The sequence below is a fragment of the Arachis ipaensis genome, chromosome B6, assembly GCF_059453495.1.
Source record: "Arachis ipaensis isolate K30076 ecotype BB chromosome B6, ASM5945349v1, whole genome shotgun sequence".
NCBI lineage: Eukaryota > Viridiplantae > Streptophyta > Magnoliopsida > Fabales > Fabaceae > Arachis > Arachis ipaensis.
This window is the reverse complement of record NC_142441.1, coordinates 25,704,430-25,714,635: the sequence shown is the minus strand read 5'-3', so window position 1 is coordinate 25,714,635 and position 10,206 is coordinate 25,704,430. Positions and strand designations below refer to the sequence as shown.

General features: G+C 38.2%; 1 non-coding gene across 1 annotated transcript; it reads right to left on the bottom strand.

The window, feature by feature from the left end:
• Positions 1–9,192: 9,192 nt before the first annotated feature.
• On the bottom strand, positions 9,193–9,300 carry LOC148554927 (small nucleolar RNA R71). The gene has a single exon (XR_015887634.1). It is a non-coding gene; the product is annotated as a small nucleolar RNA R71 (small nucleolar RNA).
• Positions 9,301–10,206: the final 906 nt, after the last annotated feature.

The following is a 10,206-nucleotide window of genomic DNA, read 5'->3' as shown; positions in this document are numbered from 1 at the left end:
GACCAGAGCATCCCTCGCGGTGCCTCCAACCGGCAAGTTTTGCAAGGATGCCGGACGCAGACATTTCCTTATGGAGAGTCTTCTCGTCACTGGCATATGGGTAGACGATGGCGCACGCTGCTGAGTTGCCTCATGCCCGACCAGAACTCCCTGCTCCCTGGATCTTCTTGAAAGCTGAGATTTGGGCCTCTGGTAGCCACCCAACTCAAAACAGGTTTGATTGAAATCTTGGAGCTTCATTGTTAAATTGTGGCTTAGTTTAAATTTTCCTTTCTTCAGCACCTTATGCCAGCCCACTTCCCCCTCTCCACATGCTTCCTTGCCATCGGCCCCATTCCCATTTACAGAATCATCCTCAGATTTTGCACGCAAATTAGTGCTATTACCCTTGCCTAAATTATCGGCCGGATCAACAGTTTTCGTTCCACCTAAATTTTGAATTTCTAGATTTGACTTGTTGTCATACTGCGTCTCCCCCTGAACAGATTCAACCCTCTTTTCTTCCCTTGGGAACCCTACCTAAGCATTGAGATTTATCATGGCCATATCTTGCACAAAATTCACATAGCAAAGTTCAACTTTCATACTCCACATCTTAAGAGACACCCTCAACTATGATATTCTTGATCACTGGTAACTCTAAATTTATTTAAACACAAACATGGGCATATCTCTCCCTCTCTGCCAGTTTGATGGCCAAATCGACTTTTACCAGGACTCCTATTACAGCTGCAATACGTAGCATTGCCTGCTCCTGTTAACATTAGATTGGGAGACCGAAGAGCCGAATCCAAACTAACGTAGAATCGAAAGATTATTCACTGAGTCGGAAATTAACAATTTGAATTTCAGCAGCAAATACCCAAATTCCACATCTAGCAAAGTGAAACCTCCTTTGATGCGCCATACTACCCTCAGCTTATGAGAAAGAGTTCTGTAACTATACTTCCTGTCTAGGACCATGATCACCAAGGCTTGTCTATAAGGTTTGGCCAAACAGGTTCGCCTCTATTGTAAAGCTTACACACGGTGGCTGAGAATCACTCTGCTTGCCTACTACCGTCGCAATACCATTCCCTGATAATGAGTGCAAAGGCATTCGATCTTGCTGTTGGAATGATCTTATCTCGATAAGAGACCTTAGGAACCTTCTGAAAATCATTCTAAGAAAGACCCTCTTTTCACCGGATGCACACCTACCCACCCTCTCCCCCTTATTTCTTCCAATGGCATGACCATCATCCTCTTCGTATTTTTCCCTCACGCCTGCTCTCTCCTTCGCTCATTTTGTTGTTTTGGGAATATTCAATTTCAATACCCGTGTAACTCTCAAAAGATTAAACAAACAAGTACGTAAGCAAGTTTATAATCATTCTAATTTATGAGTACTCTATCCATTATTGTTTTTTGTATCAAATAGATAGTATTAGATATGATTTTAAGAATTGTACCATCTTAGAAATTTATGTTTTTTTACTTTTTTATCTATTAAAAAAGTTTAAGTTTTCAAACTCAATTCTTCCAGAACAAATTATAATATTTAAGATAAAGTTGTCAGAGTTTTTTTTCAAAATAATAGCTAAGTAAAGCTAACAAACTATAATTATAATCTTTAATTATATTTGTCAAGAATCATGATACCATACATTTTATATATACTTAGACACATACGTATTTACTAAATTAATGATAGTGATGCTATCAAAATTAGAAAATAAAAAAGAAAAAGAAACTAACTCTATAATATGAGAAGAAAAATGGGATACTGAAAAGAGTAAGGGGCATGGAATCATAGAGGAAGAAGAAAGTAAATAAGTATATATATATATATATATATATATATATATATATATATATATATATATATATATATATATATAAGTACTAAAATAAGTAATAAGAGAGGTAAAGACATAATATTAAAGAAAATAATATTAATATTCCGAGGGTTACTTGAAATATTGATTTGGGCCTGAGTGTGGGGCCGAGACTCTTTATGAGGCAGTGTCTGACTTGTTCTTGCGTCGAGGTTCTGACGTCCGAGTTCCTCATGAGGAGGTGGGGGTGGTACTTGCAAGAGACTCCGATGCTTAAGTTAGCAAGGGATTTAGGCATGTTTTAGTAGAATAGAATGTGTGTATACTTGAGTAGAGCTGATAACCACCTTTGTTGAAGTAGTTCCACCTTTATTGATGGATAAACATTCCTTTCAGCTTAAGAGTTTGTTAGGATTTATCTTTCAGGAAAGAAAGAGATAGTTAGAGAGATTCAAGAATGCAGCTACTTATTTTAGACAAGTAGAGCTGGGCTCCTTGTGTGGTGTCCGACCTCCTTAAAGATGTCAGGTATATGATGGAGGCCACCCCTTTGGGTTGGTCCTTTTATCTTTATTGGACCTGGCTTTTATGCTTTGAGCCAGGGTATGAACAGTTCCCCTGCTTGAGGTCGAGCTTTCAAGAGGTCGGGTTCAAGCATTCTGCAACTTTGTTCTTCGTCGTCAGGTATGCCACCTTTAAGAGGTAGGGTACTCGACGTGTTTTTAAATTTTAAACGTTACCGCTTTAAATGAAGGGCAAACGTCGCGCGGCAATTCCCTTGGAATCTGTGCATGGCTTTAAAGAGGGGTGCGAAGTGATTATTTTGCCCCTTTTCTCTTATAAAATGCTTCGCGTTCTCCTTCTTCTCCCTTTTCCATTTTTGAAAACACTCCCTTTGCCTCCTTCATCGTAAGAATTACCTCATTTTCTCTCTTTGTTTCTTGTGTCGCAACCGTTTTCCAGTTCAAGATTATCTTTATCTTGATTCATTTTAAAAAGTTCTTGGCGAAAAGGATCATCCGTGATTTTGTTGCTTGACGTGCCTCTCCTTTCTTCAAATTTCGTCGAGGTTGGTGTTTTTATTCGCTTTTGCTTGTAGCCTCGATTGTTCTATTTTCATGAAAACTATTCTGAATGGTCGTATTAACAGTAATATTGGCGATTGGATTTTGTTGTTGATACTTGTGTTTTGAGATTTCTTTGATATCTTGTTAAACTGTTATTTTCTGATTGAGATTACTTATATGAACTTCGGTTGCATCTTCTATAATTTTTGTAAAAATTGTTGCTGCCGTTTTGCCATTTTATTGCTGTAGCATATAATCGTGTTGCCCTCCCTAATGATCTCGCTGCTGATAGTATAGGAGGGATGACATTTCTATTCTTTCTGTTTTGGAAAGATCTTTTCAAATTGCGTTTTATGTTTTGTTGCTTTTACCCGACTTCTTTTTACTAGTGCCTGAGCTTTTTAGTGACGACTTCTTCATTTTGTATTTGTAGGTGTAGGTTTATGCCTTGGTCTGTAATTGTCAACATGGTATCAAAAGTCCTGCCTTCTTTGTTATCTTGGGTAGATATTACTGTTCTTACTCCCATCTCCATAATTGATAAAGAGTACGCCGATGTATTCCGTAGACACCATAAGCTTTGTGAGAATTGGGAGTATGAGCGGAATTATGAGATAGTAGTGCCAGATCCCGAGGAGAGGGTGTGTTTTCCTCCTTTAGATAACTCGGAACGTCCCTTTTTTATGGTTATGATTTTTTTTCTCAAAACTAGATGTTAAGCTTACTTTCTCGGATTTTGAGAGTAATGTTCTTTGGACCTATAATGTTGCTCCATCCCAGCTTCACCGAATTCTTGGGCTTTCCTTAAAATTTACCAACTCTTATGTCAGGAGCTTGATGTCTGACGTTCTCTAAAGATCTTCTTTTATTTCTTTGTTTTGACCAAACCTTTTGGTGCAAAAAAGCTAGTTTAGCTTTTCTTCTGTGCCGTTCAGGGTAGGAAGGTTTTCTCTATCTTTGATGAATCCTTCCATGATTTTGAAAACTATTTCTCCAAAATCTGAGCTGTAGAGGGTGTCCGACCTTTCTATCTTGGTGAGAATGATTAACCTTCTTTTCCACTATACTAGGAGGAAAAACCTATGATAGCTAAGTATGGTGTAGAGGCCTTAAATAATCTTGAAAAGTGTGTAGTGGATGTGTTGGAAGAGTGCTGGGGCTAGACTCCTCACTTGGATACTAAAAGGTTCTTAGGGGACCCCAGTCAGCTTCGGTATGAGCTAGGTAGCTTTCTGACTTTTAGCTTTATGACTTTCAGTTGTAACTTGTTGACTAAGGTGCCTTTTATTTTTATTTTGTAGAGGAAATAGCTCCAAAGTCTGCAGTAATAAAACAACTGTGCCAAACTAGAAAAGACGTCATGACTCAGAGTATTCAAGAAAAGGAAACCGGGGGTACCTCTGTTCAATCTACTCCGAAAAATCAGACTCGGGTACTTCGACCCAAAAGAAGGTCATTCCTACTCCATCAAGTCAGTTAATCCCTACTGCTCCCCTCTAGTGAGTGTAATGATTCCCCCTTCTCCTTCCTCCTCAGAGCCTCCTCTCAAAAAGAAAAAAAATCATTGAAGAGGGGAATAATATTTGCGATAAAGGTTTTGACGGGCTTGCCTGAGTGAAAAGAACATTCTCCCTTATAGCCGCATTAATATGGACGATATGGCTATTTAAAACCATCTCCAGCTCATGGCCTGAAATGAAATTTGGATAGTCAGAGTGTGTGCTTCTTTAGCCAGAGAGTTACAAAAGACACCTCTCAGTGCCACTCATAGTTCCTTAGTTGCTGCCCGATTTGAGGTGGAGAGGTTGGTGGAAATAAAGAAGGAGTTGAAGGAGGAGGAGAAGACCGTATTGACGTCCGACTTGGAGAAAGCTTGGTCTCGGGTAAAGAAGGTGGAGGCAGCTATGGCTATGGCGGAGGGATTGAAAAAGAAGGTAGAGGAGAGCTATACCCAAGTTTACGGGGAGCAGTTCGATCTTCAGGAGACCTTAGAGAAGGCCAAAGAAAGATATGCCATCCCTAAGAAGTCTGTGACCGAGGGGATGGATGAGATGTTTGCTAATTTGAAGGCTCAAGTCCAAGTCATTGCCCCTGAGGCCGATTGATGAGCGGATAATTTATACGCTTTTTGGCATTGTTTTTAGTATGTTTTTAGTAGGATCTAGTTACTTTTAGGGATGTTTTCATAAGTTTTTATGTTAAATTCATATTTCTGGACTTTACTATGAGTTGGTGTGTTTTTCTGTGATTTCAGGTATTTTCTGGCTGAAATTGAGGGACTTGAGCAGAAATCAGATTCAGAGGTTGAAAAAGGACTGCTGATGCTGTTGGATTCTGACCTCCCTGCACTCAAAGTGGATTTTCTGGAGCTACAGAACTAGAAATGGCGCGCTTCCAATTGCTTTGGAAAGTAGACATCCAGGGCTTTCCAGCAATATATAATAGTCCATACTTTGGCCAAGAATTGACGACGTAAACTGGCGTTCAACGCCAGCCTTCTGCCCAAATCTGGCGTCCAGCGCCAGAAAAGGATCCAAAACCAGAGTTGAACGCCCAAACTGGCACAGAAACTGGCGTTCAACTCCACAAATGGCCTCTGCACGTGCAACACTCAAAGCCCAGCCCAAGCACACACCAAGTGGGCCCCGGAAGTGGATTTATGCATCAATTACTTACTCATGTAAACCCTAGTAGCTAGTATATTATAAATAGGACCTCTTACTAGTCTTTTTGACCATCTTTGGATCCTGGATTGTATTCTGATCCTGTGATCTCGTTTAAGGGGCTGGCCATCTCGGCCATGCCTGGACCTTTCACTTATGTATTTTCAACGGTAGAGTTTCTACACTCCATAGATTAAGGTGTGGAGCTCTGCTGTTCCTCAAAGATTAATGCAAGTACTACTGTTTTCTATTCAATTCATCTTATTTCGCTTCTAAGATATCCATTCGCACCCAAGAACGTGATGAAGGTGATGATTATGTGTGACGCTCATCACCATCTCCCCTATGAACGCGTGCCTGACAAACACTTCTGTTCTACATGAATTAAGCTAGAATGAATATCTCTTAGATCTCCTAACAGGAATCTTCGTGGCGTAAGCTAGAATGATGGCGGCATTCAAGAGAATCCGGAAGGTCTAAACCTTGTCTGTGGTATTCTGAGTAGGATTCAATGATTGAATGACTGTGACGAGCTTCAAACTCGCGAGTGCTGGGCGTTAGTGACAGACGCAAAAGGAGGGTGAATCCTATTCCAGCATGATCGGGAATCGACAGATGAATAGCCGTGCCGTGACAGGGTGCGTGAGCATATTATTCACTGAGAGGAGGGGATGTAGCCACTGACAACGGTGATGCCCCTGCATAAAGCCAGCCATGGAAAGGAGTAAGACTGATTGGATGAAGATAGCAGGAAAGCAGAGGTTCAGAGGAACGAAAAGCATCTTCATTCGCTTATCTGAAATTCCTACCAATGAATTACATAAGTATCTCTATCCCTATTTTACTATATAATATTCGAAAACTCCATGATTATTTTATATCTGCCTGACTGAGATTTACAAGGTGACCATAGCTTGCTTCATACCAACAATCTCCGTGGGATTCGACCCTTACTCACGTAAGGTATTACTTGGACGACCCAGTGCACTTGCTGGTTAGTTGTATCGAAGTTGTGACAATTATGAATTAAGATCAAAGCACCAAGCTTTGGAGCCATTACCAGGGATTGTTCGAGCCTGGACATCACAATTTCGTGCACCAAGTTTTTGGCGCCGTTGCCGGGGATTGTTTGAGTTTTCGGCAAGCTTTTGGTCCGGTAACATCAGTGCCAGATTCCCTTTTGATCCGGCAACAGCACCAAGTTTTTGGCGCCGTTGCCGGGGATTGTTTGAGTTTGGACAACTGACGGTTCATCTTGTTGCTCAGATTAGGTAATTTTCTTTTTGTTTTCTTTTCTTTTTCAAAAATAATTTCAAAAAATCTCTCATCTGTTTTCGAAAAAAAAAATGTTTTAAAAAATTTTATTCAAGATTTTTAAGAATGAATTCTAGTGTTTCATGAAGCATGTTGAAGCCTGGCTGGCTATAAAGCCATGTCTAAATTCATTTGGACTGAGGCTTGCAATTTGTTATCAAGAGCAATTTAGTTGTTGCTCATCCACCTGCTGCTGATCCATGATCACCTGCTGAAGCTTGGCTGGCCATTGGCCATGTCTAGTGTTTTGGACTGAAGCTTTCTTTGAAAGCTTGGCTGGCTAGTGAGCCATGTCTAATTCCTGGACTGAAGCTTTAGACTAAGAATGCAAGATTCCTGGAATTCATATTAAAAATTTTGGAATCTTTATTTTTCTTTTTCATATAATTTTCGAAAAAATCCAAAAAAATTAGAAAATCATAAAAATCAAAAAATATTTTTTGTTTCTTGTTTGAGTCTTGAGTCACATTATAAGTTTGGTGTCACTTGCATATGCATCTTGCATTTTTCGAAAATATCATGCATTCATAGTGTTCTTCATGATCTTCAAGTTGTTCTTGGTAAGTCTTCTTGTTTGATCTTGATGATTTTTTTTGTTTTGTGTCTTTTCATGTTTATCATATGCATTCTTGAATTCTTAGTGCGTAAGCATTAAAGAATTCTAAGTTTGGTGTCTTGCATGTTTTCTTTGCATTAAAAATTTTTCAAAATTATGTTCTTGATGTTCATCTTGACATTCATAGTGTTCTTGGTGTTCATCTTGACATTCATATCATTCATGCATGCATTCATTGTTTTGATCTAAAAATTTCATGCATTGCATAATTTTCATGTTTTTCATAAAAAATTCAAAAAAATAAAAAAAATATCTTTCCCTTTTTCTCCCATCAAATTCGAAAATTGAGTTGACTTTTTCAAAAATTTTTAAAAATCAAAGTTGTTTCTTATGAGTCAAATCAAATTTTCAATTTGAAAATCTTATCTTTTTCAAAATCTTTTTCAAAAATCAAATCTTTTTCAAAATTCTTAGTTATTTTCGAAAATTCCAAAAATATTTTCAAAAATCTTTTTCTTATTTTTATACCAAATTTTCGAAAATAACTTAATCAATTAATGTTTTGATTCAAAAATTTGAAGTTTGTTACTTGCTTGTTAAGAAAGATTCAAACTTTGAATTCTAGAATCATATCTTGTGATTTCTTATGAATCAAGTCATTAATTGAGATTTTAAAAATCAAATCTTTTTCAAAACTAATTTCAATCATATCTTTTCAAAAATATCTTCTTATCTTATCTTTTTCAAAAATATCTTTTCAAAATATCTTTTCTAACTTCCTAACTTCTTATCTTTTCAAAATTTGTTTCAACTAACTAACTAACTTTTTGTTTGTTTCTTAACTTTTTCAAAACTACCTAACTAACTCTCTCTCTAATTTTCGAAAATATCTCCCCCTTTATCAAAAATTTCTTTTTAATTAACTAATTATTTTTATTTTTTATTTTTGATTTCAAAAATTTTCAAAAATTACTAACATTTTTCAAAAACCATTTTCAAAAATCACTAACTCTTTTTCAAAATAATTTTCGAAAATTATCCCTCCCCCATCCTATTCTATTTATTCATTCATATCCTAACATCTCATCTCACATCTCTTCCATCCGTACAGTTGTGTTTCTTCCATTATATTACATTCTTTGTCTCCCCCTCTTCTTCCACTCACACAGGAATCCCTATACTGTGGTATAAAGGATCTCCATTATTATTATTATTTTTCTGTGCCTTCTTCTTTGTCATATGAGCAGGAGCAAGGATAAGAACATTCTTGTGGAAGCAGATCCAGAACCTGAAAGGACTCTGAAAAAAAAAATTTAAGAGAAGCTAAATTACAACAATCCATAAATAACCTTTCAGAAATTTTCGAACAGGAAGAGGAGATGGCAGCCGAAAATAATAATAATATAAGGAAGATGCTTGGTGACTTTACTGCACCTAATTCCAATTTACATGGAAGAAGCATCTCCATTCCTGCCATTGGAGCAAACAACTTTGAGCTGAAACCTCAGTTAGTTTCTCTGATGCAGCAGAACTGCAAGTTTCATGGACTTCCATCTGAAGATCCTTTTCAGTTCTTAACTGAGTTCTTGCAGATATGTGATACTGTTAAGACTAATGGAGTAAATCCTGAAGTCTACAGGCTCATGCTTTTCCCTTTTGCTGTAAGAGACAGAGCTAGATTATGGTTGGATTCTCAACCCAAAGACAGCCTGAACTCTTGGGATAAGCTGGTCACGGCTTTCTTAGCCAAGTACTTTCCTCCTCAAAAGCTGAGCAAGCTTAGAGCTAATGTTCAAACCTTCAGACAGAAAGAAGGTGAATCCCTCTATGAAGCTTGGGAAAGATACAAACAGTTGACCAAAAAGTGTCCTTCTGACATGCTTTCAGAATGGACCATCCTGGATATAATCTATGATGGTTTATCTGAGCTATCAAAAATGTCACTGGACACTTCTGCAGGTGGATCCATTCACCTAAAGAAAACGCCTGTAGAAGCTCAAGAACTCATTGACATGGTTGCTAATAACCAGTTCATGTACACTTCTGAAAGGAATCCTGTGAATAATGGGACGCCTATGAAGAAGGGAGTTCTTGAAGTTGATACTCTGAATGCCATATTGGCTCAGAACAAAATATTGACTCAGCAAGTCAATATGATCTCTCAGAGTCTGCATGGAATGCAAGCTGCACCCAACAGTACTCAAGAGGCATCTTCTGAAGAAGAAGCCTATGATCCTGAGAACCCTGCAATAGCAGAGGTAAATTACTTAGGTGAACCTTATGGAAACACCTATAACTCAACATGGAGAAATCATCCAAATTTCTCATGGAAGGATCAAAAGCCCCAACAAGGCTTTAATAATGGTGGAAGAAACAGGTTTAGCAATAGCAAGCCTTTTCCATCATCAACTCAGCAACAGACAGAGAACTCTGAACAAAATGCTTCTAATTTAGCAAATCTAGTCTCTGATCTATCTAAGGCCACTGTAAGTTTTATGAATGAAACAAGGTCTTCCATTAGAAATCTGGAAGCACAAGTGGGCCAGCTGAGTAAAAGGATCACTGAAATCCCTCCTAGTACTCTCCCAAGCAATACAGAAGAGAACCCAAAAGGAGAGTGCAAGGCCATTGACATAAGCGCCATGGCCGAATCTGTGAGGAGAGGAGAGGACGTGAATCCCAAGGAGGAAGACCTCCTGGGACGTCCAGTGATCAATAAGGAGCTTCCCTCTGGGGAACCAAAGGACTCTGAGGCTCATCTAGAGACCATAGAGATTCCATTGAACCTC